Source organism: Labeo rohita, chromosome 4 (genome assembly GCF_022985175.1).
Source record: "Labeo rohita strain BAU-BD-2019 chromosome 4, IGBB_LRoh.1.0, whole genome shotgun sequence".
Classification (NCBI taxonomy): Eukaryota; Metazoa; Chordata; class Actinopteri; order Cypriniformes; family Cyprinidae; genus Labeo; species Labeo rohita.
The window spans coordinates 36,524,098-36,536,886 of NC_066872.1; positions in this window are offsets into that span (position 1 = coordinate 36,524,098).

Consider the following 12,789-nt stretch of genomic DNA (forward strand, 5'->3'; position numbering starts at 1 on the left):
GTTCTTGTTTAAAGCTAATCTCAACCAATGAGTTCATGGATTGATTTAACGCGCATTAAGTCATTTGGCTCTTGGATGCTCAAACTGGCCTTTCTGTGCCCAGGTTTAGGTTTTATAGAGAGATTGCCTCATGTCTGCCTTTTAGGGATAACGGAATTCTCAGAACGTTCGTTCATTTCGCCTGAGGAGACTGCCCGCTGTTGCCGATTTACTTTAATAACACTAATAATGCATACACATATCCTCTCTAGGGTCAGCGAATGGTCGTGAGCATTTACGAGCGAGTCGGGTGATCATAAAGGGGGCCAGTATTGTGAAGCAACACTCTTGACATTGTTCTTCACTGTACGGAAGCAAACACAGCGTATATTGAGTCTACTGGGAGGAAGTCGAACAAACAGATAATGGTGAGTTTACAACTGTGAACAGACAAAGCGTTTAACAGCGAGTGCATTCAGAGAGGTTTTAAGAGAGGATGGCCTTTTCATTAAACCATCCCCAATTTCAATCTAATTTTGCTTGTGAAAATGAAGACCTCGAAGAGCGCGACATGTTGTCCAAACAGGCACTTTAACAGTCGCTGAATTAGCACCTACCCCTTAAATCTCTAAACAAGCGTAAGGGCTCTTGGCTCCAGAGTAAATCATTACGGTTACATAAGCGAATGTGTCTTCACAGTGTGTCTCTTAGATGATTGGGGTTATGTAACGCTTTTAAAGACTAACAGAAATTTTGTAATAAGAAGCTAATAGGTCAACGTCTTCACGTTGTTACAAACGCTGGGCGTGATAGAACTTCATTTTGAATTACGTCTTCATACATTCAGAGAATCAATCTTGGTTGTGACTTCATGGAAACAAATGTAAACTGGTCAATTTTATCATGACTGAAGCACTGCAATTGCTTATATAGACAATATCACTATTATTAACCTAAGGCACAGCAGAATGACTAAAGCTAATGAATCAATTAAAGCTCTAATTATCTTTTTTTGTCATCTTCCACTTACAATTTGTATCTGAAACGTGAAAGTAGGGAATTTATACAGTAAATGGAGGCAGAAAGGCATCAAGACACATCCTATTAGGCCTTGCCTAATAAAATGCCTTTCCATTGCTATTGACAATAAGCATTGTAGTCGTTCAATATTTGTTTGGTTGAAGGGATTAGTTCACCCAAAAATGAAAATTCTGTCATGAATTATTTACCCTCATGTCGTTCCAAACCCGTAAGACCTTCGTTCATCTTTGGAACACAAAGATATTTTTAATGAAATCCGAAAGTTTTCTCACCCGTGCAAACTGACCCACTCAAGGCCCAGAAAGGTAGTAAGGACATCGTTAAAATAGTCGAACAGTGGTTCAATCTTAATTTTATGAAGTTATGAGAATACTTTTTATGTGCAAAGAAAACCTGGGCCTTGAACGTGGTAGTTGCGTTGCTGTCTAAGCAGGTTTGTGTTATGAAGATTAACAAAGGTATTACAGGTTTGGAAAGACATGAGGGTGATCAATTAATGACAGATTTTTCATTTTTAAGTGAACTATCCCTTTAAGTCTAAAATTGCTTAAATGTTTTACATCACTCTTTCACTTGGAAGTCAGTTTGAGTCAGTTCGATTCAGCGATACGGTCAAGCACAATCACTGTTAGGTCACTGACTGACTAGCCAGCTACATTCGCATTCAGACACAAGCATAAACAAAAGGTCTTGATATGTAGGACAAGCAGCGCAAGTCAACTTATCATTGACTCAAACTACTGATAAGACAAGAGAGCCAAAGACTGACTGACATAAGCTTGCGTGCACACACTTAGCACTTAGATACCCGCTTTGAATGGTTTATGTAGAAAGAACATGACTTCATTCACCCAGAGGTGCTAGAGAGAAGAATAGCTTGATACACAAAACCATAGTTTCCGAGCTTAAGCTGGGAACTGATGTCAAGTTCTTATAAATGCTGTGAATCACACTATACTGGTCAAAGATTAACCTCCTATTTAATCATCCTTCCTGTTTCTTATACATTAAATTGTTCACATGCTAGATCATGCTCAGGGATAAAAAGCCTTAGCTACAAGCCACAAAACTAAGCAATGACCTAATGTGGATAATACACATGCTCAAGTCACAGGTTTGAGCTATAGTGTTTATGCACATGACCAGTCATCTTTCACCACTGTATTGGTTGAAAAATAAGGGGAAATTGGTCATTTGACCATTAATTATAATTTCTTCTGTCACTTCACAAACCTTTTAAGGCAAGTCAGTCACTCAGCACTCACTTTCTTGGCATCACCTCTGTACCTCTATTTTATGCATTCTTATCACTTGAATGCTATTTGAATTAGTCATTCCCAAATATCACTTATTGCATAAAATGCGATATTTGTTAACAGGCTATTATGCCAATAAATCTGTACAAATTTCCAGTTTATGCAAGAAGATCTATTCCTGACAGGAGTTACGGCCAAACTATGAGTAAGTTCTATCAGTGAGGCAGACGCTGTTCCAGGGAGTCTCCCATTTTCAGTTCTCTCTTTTCATGAGTGATTGCAACATATTACAGCTCCATCTGGATCTATTGGTTTAGTTATGTATAAAATTGTACATTTGTACACTTAGTAGACACTTGCATTCTTTCATGCTGCACCACATGGTTTATACATTTTTATGATTTTATATACACGTACAACATGGTTATTTCATCATTTAGCTCTTTGTGTATCTCTGTTTTGTTCTGGTGTTGTAGAAACCACATTTCATTATCTGCAATTACTGCTGCTTACTGTATTGTTGTGCACTGTCATTAAATCTCAAGACCACACCTACTGTACACTAAACTTATGAAACACGTACATATGAACAGTGTAGCTCAATCTTACAGTAAATGTGTGCATATTAGAAATTACTTAAGCACTTAATAACAGTGCAGGAGACAATATTTGTAAAATGTATGAAACTGCTGGTGTACTTTGTATGTGTAATGTTTGTGATTAATATGGCTGGGTTTGCTTTTTACAAATTTACTCCCAAGAATGATTAGCCTAGCCTGTTTTCAGTTAATGGAGGATTGCAATGCACCTCCCATCCAATAAATTGCAACAAGCTTTGTGCTTTATTACTTTGGATATGAAACAAAGTCTCAGATTTCTGTACATTACAATATTTAAACAACAAATGCCGTTTTGGCGCTATTTAATGTGGAGTGACATGAATGAATATTCAATAATGTGTTAAAAGAATGAGTACAACTTACCGAAATCCATATCCTGTCTCATGTAATCCTCAATGAGTGTTTTAATCACGCAAAGAGGTTAGTATACAATAACAGGTAACGTTACATTTACCTCAGAAAACATATTCGGTGACCATAAACTCGTTAGTCAGCTACTAAAATAAACTGTAGAGAGGAGCATTTTTGCTAAATATATGCACCATAACATATTCATTATAATTTTTAACTGTTCTTAATGTTTCATTTATGTTTTTACGAAAATTAACTACGGTTTTACTACAAATAAAACCATGGTTACTCGTTAAACCATGGTAAGTACAAATTAACCATTGCTTTGGTATTCTAACCATAGTTTAACTGCAGTATTTGTAGTAAAAGTGTGGTTTTACAAATGGTAATCAACCAAAAAATCTGCACTTTTACTATAATAAAACCATGGTTAATTTTCTTAAGGTAGCTACCATTTACATGTTTATATTACAAAAAATAAATTGGAGTAGAAATATAATTATATAACTGTAGCCCTAACTGTTATTATAGTTTTATTGAGTGTAATTTAAGCATTTGTATATACAAATCGGTTCATTTTAATCTTCAACATTATAGTAATGTAGTCCCAGCTGACTCTCATGTATATTTTACAGCATTAGTTGAAAGGTTTTCTTCCTTGAGGAAATTTGGCATGTACTGTAGCTGATATATATCCAAAATAATCGCTATTTAAATCAAATAGAAAATCGAATCGCAAGCTTGTGAATCAGAATGGAATCGAATCGTGACAATATCTTATAGTGAGACTGCATCATAATATTTTCATATTGAGTTCTGATGTTTTTTTTCTCATTTATTTTCATAAATGCAAATTGTGAGTAGGCTAGTATTTCTTTCTGAATGAATTACACTGGAAAGACGAAAAAGCCAAACATCTGCTGCCTTGCAAGTATCTGTATTTCCTTTTGAAAATGCAAATCTAAATGTAAATGTTAAGGCTACTGTAATAATGGTCTTTAGTACTCTAGAAAGCCACAGTTTTCATAAAGGTTATTATGCTTCCTCCAAACTTCATTTCTTTCATTCTTAAAATTCATATTTTCCTTATCCGTTTTGCTTTATCCATCTAGATTTTTACTCTTTCAGGATCACTGACTGACAGAACAGAACATGAACACTCACAACATAAAAATACTCATTATATGACCACATAAAGCCTGTATTAGCTATTCTCTCTGCTCAAATAAATGAGGTGTTAGATAACCCATCATTCAATGAAACATGCTGATGTAACTTATAATTTTTGCTGTTTGTTTTCCTTTAGGTAAAATGAGCATGTTTTGAGCAAATTTAGTAGCATTACATCACTTGGTACACTCTGAGGAAGAATTTCGATTCGGTAATACATCTTTCATCACACACCACTGCCCAAAACACAATGTTCTGCGGCTTCAGTAGAGTGAATTATGCTTTTTTATTACAAAAGCAACCAGAGCCTGCTGTACTTTCATTTCCTCCCCAAATACCTAATGGCTTAGAAAAATTTAAAGATGCGGCTTTGGTTTTGGGTTTGACCTTTGGCCTAACGTTGCTTTCATCCACCACCAGTTATACAGAGGATAAACCCTTCTATGTCTGTACACAAAACACTCAGCGATCCACCTGGAATAACAAAACACGCACGTAGCCCTCGTCTCACACACTATCTCCCTCAATGTTACCTTTGCCTTATGTAACATACTACATAGATTTTGAATGCATCTGCTAGTGATCCACAGGCTTGCGAGACTTTGTGTAGAGCTTTATCTTTTGGTAAGAATTACACAAACACTCATTGGAGAAAAGCAAAATGTGGCTACCTCTGTGTTGTATATCCTATTGGTTTCCACTGCTACCAGTGCCACAGAGACTTGCGCGTAGCTTACTTAAACTCTTTACACCTATAAATTCAATATCAGTTTAAATCAGTCTAAAGATTTGCTCATTCGGCGAACTGATCTGTTGATCTGAACCACAACAAGTCTTAATGTTCAGTCACGTTTGACTCAAAATGAACCAAAAACTTGTACTTACATGTACTTGTACTTAAAATCAGTTTACAATTACAGTTACAGCTTGTTCATGTGGCATAAACAGAAACTCACATACAAACTCATACACAAGCTTTTAATATTAGAAATTATATGCCTTTATAGTTGAGGTCAAAAGTTTACATACACCTTGCAGAATCTGCAAAATGTTAATAATTTTACAGAAATAAGAGGGGTCATACAAAATACATGTTATTTTTTATTTAATACTGACTTGAATAAGATATTTCACATAAAAGACGTTTACATATAGTCGACAACAGAAAATACTAGTAAAATTTATGAAAAATGACCCTGTTCAAAAGTTTACATACACGTGATTTAAAATACTGTGTTACCTGAATGATCCACAGCTTTATTTTTTGTTTAGTGATATTTGTTCATGAGTCCCTTTGTCTGAACAGTTAAACTGCCTGCTGTTCTTCAGAAAAATCCTTCAGGTCCCACAAATTCTTTGGTTTTTCAGCATTTTTGTGAATTTGAACCCTTTCCAACAATGGCTGTATGATTTTGAGATCCATCTTTTTGCACAACTGAGGGACTCATATGCAAATATTACAGAGGGTTCAATCACGCACTGATGCTTCAGAAGTAAACACGATGCATTATTTGCCTAAATATCAAAAATATATGATATTTAGGCAAAATAGGAAAAATTCTGTTCAAAAGTTTTCACCCCCGGCTCTTAATGCATCGTGTTTCCTTTTGGAGCATCAGTGAATGTTTGAACCTTTTGTAATAGTTGCAAATGAGTCCCTCAGTTATCCTCAGTGTGAAAAGATAGATCTCAAAATCATACACACAACTGTGGATCATTCAGGTAACAACACAGTACTAAGAATCAAGCCTATGTAGACTATTGAAGGGGGTCATTTTTATAAATTCAACTATTATTTTCTGTTGTGAACTATATGTACATTTCTTATGTGAAATATCCTACTCAGGCCAGTACTAAATAAAAAAAAAACACACACATTTTGTATGATCCCTCTTATTTTGGTAAACAATTTGCAGATTCTGCAAGGTGTATGTAAACTTTTGACCAACTGTAAATCATTAAATCATCCATTATATTCCTCCCAACGTTCATTTAGATGATAAAAAGTTAGAGTAGTTGAACAACAGAAAACCTTCTCACACGTGTATTTTTGTATCCTTTGTAGAAAGAGTTTGATGCAAAGAGTTTGTGTCAGTTTTATGATTATGTAAGTGCACATTCAGGGCTGACTGCATCAGCTCATAAACAACAGACATTCAGCTCTTCTTAAATTGCACTTCTGGCACAAAACACTCCGTATAACAGGCCAAAGCTTTCAGACAGACTAAAAAGATTCCACTAAAACCGTGATCATTACCAGACCACCCATTCGAATTAGTATTTCTCAAACCTGTAACTAAAAATAGTCATTAATTACGCATTTCTTAAGAAGATTGTCCCAATTTAGCACAGAGATGTTGAGATTGCAATTGTTTGGAGAGGATGGTGACTCAGGGACCGGGTGGAGTCGGACAGCGAGATGTGTTGATTGAACCAGGCCCAAATCAAACACACGCAGCACCGGGGGGTCTGTTTTCCCTCTAAGAGAATCATTCTGTCTTCCTGTTGAAACAGATTTAGAGCTTTAAACAGTGATGAAGACCCTGCGCTATTGTTCTCCTGTGACCTCAGCGTCCATCGACTCCAACCCGTCTGTTCTGTTGGCCCAGAGGGCCTACAAAATACGGGAAAATGAAGAGAATCTCACCGTTTTACACAGTCAGGGAATATTTTCCAACTACGTAGACAGACAGCAACCTCAAAGGAATCTTTCCCTTTCTCTCTCTTAGAAACGAATGGCTGTAAGGATCTGAAGGTGTGTTACACAAGTGGTCCGAAGCCTTTTCCAGGCCAACTCTCTTCAATCTGTCTCATGGAAAACATCAAAGAGAGAGGAATCAGTCCTGAAGCCCAAATTATGTGTTCCTGACTTGACCGCAGAACAAAGGCAAGACTCAACAGATCTCAGCCATGTCATCAGGTGCTCATCTCTCTCTAAATGGGTAGTGTCTGTATATCTTAGTCTGTCTTTCTATAGAAAACAAAGCTATGATCCAACCAGAGTATCTTCCAGCATCTTTCTATCCCATTTCTAAATATAACTACAATTTTTGACTGTCCTTACTATGTTAGCTTTAATCAAACTTCCAACCAGCTTGACAGAGCAGCATTGTCTTAACCAAACAATGTTTGTCTGGACAATGGAAGAATGGAAATGAAATAATTTACTTTTGTTATATTCCGTTTTTATGATGCTAGTGGCAAAGAAATTACATAAGTTTTGTGTTAGGTGTTATTGTAGTATTTTTGTTGCTTAATACTAAATATGTAGTGACAGATAAAACGAATCTGTTCAGTCTCAATGATCTTTTGTTTGTTTCTCTAAGTCTGTTTGAAAATGTGAGATTTTTTTCTTTTGAATGAGCATTTTTATGCGTCTCCTGTGTCTAGGGTTAGTAATTTCACTTTAATGGCAATGAAAGGGTAATAGTCGGTTATTGAATGCCTTGTTTTCAGAAATACCCAATGTTATTTTTATAGGAAATTGATAATGTTTATTTAAAAGGAAAACCTCAGATGGATTTGGAGGTTTGTGCATCTTAAGTCTTCATATGTTCTCAAAGAAATTGATGTTAAATTTGGTTTTTAAGTCTAGACTGAAAGCTATGGAGGAATTGGAGTGTCACTTACAAAAAACAACAACAAAAAAAACCCCACTTGTTTAATAGATACATAAAACGGCTTATTTAAAAAATGCTTAAAATATATAAATGATTTAACAGAATAATAAAAAATAATTAGTAAATCACTTTTCATTTTCACAAAATATAGTAATTATAAACAAACAGCTTTTGAATTTTTTTAGATTCTTGTTAAATTAAGTAGTTATTGTTTCTTGTCAGTTTGTCAAATTTATTTAAATATAGTGTGTATATATGTTTTTTGCCATTAATTAGCACACATTCTGTTAAATAAATAAATAATAAATAAATGTTGTTGACTTATTCTATTAGCAACTTTAGTGTCATTTAATGTCAGTTCATACACACACACACACACACACATATATATATATATATATATATAATGTTTTTGCCATTAATTAGCACAAATTCTGTTTAAATAGATAAATAAATAAATAAATATTAAAATTAATTAATTAATTAATTAATTAATTATTAATAATAATAATGATAATAACAACAACAATTATTATTATTATTATTATTATTATTATTATTATATAAAGGCAAAATACGTTTTCTAAATTAATCCAGAATGCTAATTTTGCTTCTTGGGCCTGACACTTTAACTAGAACTTCCTTAATCTTGACAACCTTCTCAGAAACCTAAAATGTAAACCTAGGTCTTAAAACGTGCCTGTTTGGCCATTTGAAAAGCCACTTTAACCGTTTCTTGAATGAAAGTGACCTTAAAGCAGAGATTTAAACTCCTGGAGGCCAGTGTGTTTTCATACTGAGTCAGTTGACCAGTCGTGACACATTCAAGTGTTTTTTACAACCACAAGTGGCACATTTATTCATGCATGAACAGAGTTTCGGACTCGTATTTTCCTCATTCCTAGCATGCTCTACATTTAGTGGATTAATGACACCTGATATTGTGTTTCTTAAGAATGGAAATTTATTCCTTGTATAGATCAGTGTCTGAATCACTCCTTATTCCCTATAGTGCATTTAGAATTCACTGAGTGAACAATTAGTTGTCCAATTTGCCCACTGAGATGATTACTTCCAGATCAGAGTGACAGTGTCACTTCCAAGAAATTAAGTTCTATTGTGTGATAAGATAATCCCATCTGATTTGTTATCAGGAGTTGGCCTGGATATTGCAAATCCAAAGTCTTCCAAGAGAGAGAAAGGTTACACTAGACAGCCACTCAGCTCGTGTTTGTGAGTGTTGCGTCTGTTTGAGGCTGTGGTCAGCAAACTGCGGTCATTTTCAATACTCTGAAATGTTTTAGCCTACAGCAGTGATTCTCAGATAAACCTCCCATCATGCACTGCTGGGAAAGCAGATAAGATTCATAATTTGTGTCCATGAATCAGTGACCACAGACTGCTCAAAGAACACAGAGACGATCAAAGCAAACCAACAGTCACAGAACAGAAACGGAGGTCTGAGAGAGGTGAAAACAGGGCAAATCAATGCACAGTTAATTAAACAGTCACTAAAAATAATAAATGTACTGAGGAACTCACATAACCTGTCAAGAACAAGTCAGGGTCATGGTTTTACAAATCAAATCAAATCAAATCAAATAAATAATAAATAATAAATAAGCAAGCAATCACAATTCGTCTTCCCAATTAATGCTATTTAAAATAATTTACACATCATAGTAGTACTTGTTATACTGCTACTGCTATTTACTGCTATTTATATATTTAAACATTAAAAATATTGAATTCATTTTATTAGTTTTATTATACAAATTAAAAGAAAAATCTATATTTCAATTTCACAGCACATATCTTGGTAGTATTTACTGTCCTCCCTGTAAAATCTGCAATATTTTTAATTTATGGAACAGTAAATTATTCTAACAAATACTTGTGTTTTTAACTTCAAACCATTAATTCAGTCTAAAACGGTCCATAATGTACTGTTCACAATATAAAACAAAAACAAAATTGAAGCATGACTGACATATACAATAATAATTTAAGGGGTAAAAAGTGATTTATAAAATATATGGTCTTAAAAATAATAAATAAATAAATAAATCATTGTAGCATTTTAGATGTACTGCTTTAATTTATGCTTATATATATATATATATATATAATATTGTATTAGTTTTACATTTTATTATACGAATTAAAAGAAAAATCTGTATTTCAACTTCAAGTTAATATTTATTGTGCTGCCTTTAAAATCTGAATTGTTTTTAATTCATGTAACAATAAGTTATTGTAACAAATACTTATGTTTTTTAACTTCAAAGCAAGTACTGTTTACAGTAGGAAACAAAAACAAAATGCAAAAATGGTTATAAGACTGAATGACAATTAAATAATGAGTACAGTAAAAAAAATAACATTTTTTTTTTTTTTTTTTTTTGAGTACATGACCTTGACATGTTTTTGTGACCTTAATAACAAAATAGCAATCATTCAGTCATAAATGCATGAGGATGTTGACGTCCCATAACTGATTTGCTGGTTAAGAAGTAATAGTATGAGTTGTATGATCAGCGAGTGCAGTCTGTCTGACATTGTTTTGCACACTAGTGCTGTGATGCAGGGTTTGCGTGTGAAAGGTTCCCCTCATTGGAGCGCTGCCATTGCTCGAAGCACAATTCTGCCTTACTCACCTGTTGAGTCAGCCAGTCACACACAATCTCCGATTTCACCTCGCACTGCCACCAGACAAAAGACAAACAAAGAAAGCCAGAGAGAAACAGACAAAGAGAGAGTGAGTTTAGTCACCACAAAAGAGAGTTGAGCGCTCAAAGAAAGACTGACAAGATAGATAGAACAGAAATCTGGATCTAGTTAGCAGACTAATAACAGCAGAACTCTTTAACATGGTTGCATAACACCTTCAACGGTTCTCCAGTCCGCACACGTGTCCCGGGTGCACAAACAGTTTGCCTAAACACTTGAGCATCTGTCCACACAGGAGCACACTGCGAAGTGTAAACTACAGCAGAACAGCCTGTTATCTAACCACTCCTCAGAGCTCCTACAAAAACAACGTCTTCCCGGCTCTGCGGCTCTACAATAACACGACAGAGACCTTCTCAACAACCTTCAGATGCAAACGCAGCAGCCAAAACAGTCTGTAAGGCCGCGGTTTTCCATCTGTGCCATTCTGGAAAAAAACATGTTTGTGAAGACCTTTAGCATGTCAATATCATGTCATGTGAGCTTTAAGCTTTTAAAACATCACCTGAAAAACATTTTAAAGCATATCCTTAAAAGAACTTGTTACCTAAAAATGACTATATCCATATTCCTGTGCTCCCTGTCACTCTTTCCCGGAACACTCACTCTTTTACTTCTTTATTTTGAGCTGTTTTTATTTATTTATTGTAAATAAAGATTGAGTAAATTTACAAGGAGATATTAATTCAGTCTTTCTAACAGTGTTTGTTTGTTTATTGCCTTTTTCATATTTTAGAAGTATACAATGGTTTCATAATTCAAGTTTGAGGAATCTGTAGATTTTTTTTCCTCAGAACTGTGGGGTATAAACTCGCTAATGCAAGAAATAAAGCCAGAATTGTGAGAAAAATATCAGAATTGTGGGATATAAACTCAAAGCCAAAATTGCAAGATATGACTTATGACTTTTTCTCAGAAATTCTGTTCGTATTTTGCAATTCTGAGTTCAGAACTCACAATTCAGAGATCATATCATGCAATTGTAGGAAAAAAAAAAAAAAAAAAAAAAATCAGATTTGCGAGTAATTAAGTCAAAATTGTGAGATATAAACTTGCAATTCTGACTTTTTTCTTAGATTTGAGGGATATAAACTTACAACTGCAAGAAAGTCAGAACTGCGAGAAAAAAGTGAATTGCGAGAAAAAAACCTAGAATTGTGGGATATAACCTCTTTAATTACTTTTTTCTCAGAATTGTGTGTTTGTATCTCAATATTCTGACTTTATGACTCACAATTCCAACTCCAAACTGAATTGTGAGATATAAGTTAACAATTTTGACTTTGTTCTCAGAATTGCGGGATATAAATGCAATTGCATGAAATAAAGTCAGAATTGTGAGAAAAAAGTGAGAATTGTGGGATATAAACTATAATCAAAATTGCAAGATAAAAACGTGCAATTCTGACTTTTTTTCTCAGAATTCCATGTTCGTATCTCATAAATTCTGACTTAACTCGCAATTCCAAGTTTATATCATGCAATACTGACTTTATTTTCCTCAGAATTCTGTTTGTATCTCGCAAGTCTGACTTTATAACTCGCAATTCCGAGTTCACGCAATTCTGAGGAAAAAAAAAAAAAGTCAGCAACTGACTTCTGTAGTGAGATTACTTCAACTTCAACTTTTTGCAACTTAGACTTATATTTTATTTCAGCTTCATTGCAGTTACCCAAAATGTTTTTTTAATACTTATAGTTAGCAATAACACCGATTATAAAACTTATTTCAGTCTTTATACTTCAAAATGTTACATTTCATTGTATTACTTGCCATTTCTTTATAATCATTTGTATAATTTACTAGTACTTTTCAGTAAATCTTTTTATTTTTATTTCAGTATGTGACATTCGTGAGTCCTAAAATAACATTGAAGCAACAAGAATTTCTGTTTCTCCTTTGGCAAAGCAAAAACAAATACCAAAGATGATTTTTTTAGCTACACTGAAATATGGTCATTACTTTAACATTGCAACAATCACATATTTGCTGCTGGTTTCCCTCCAACAGGGTAAACACAC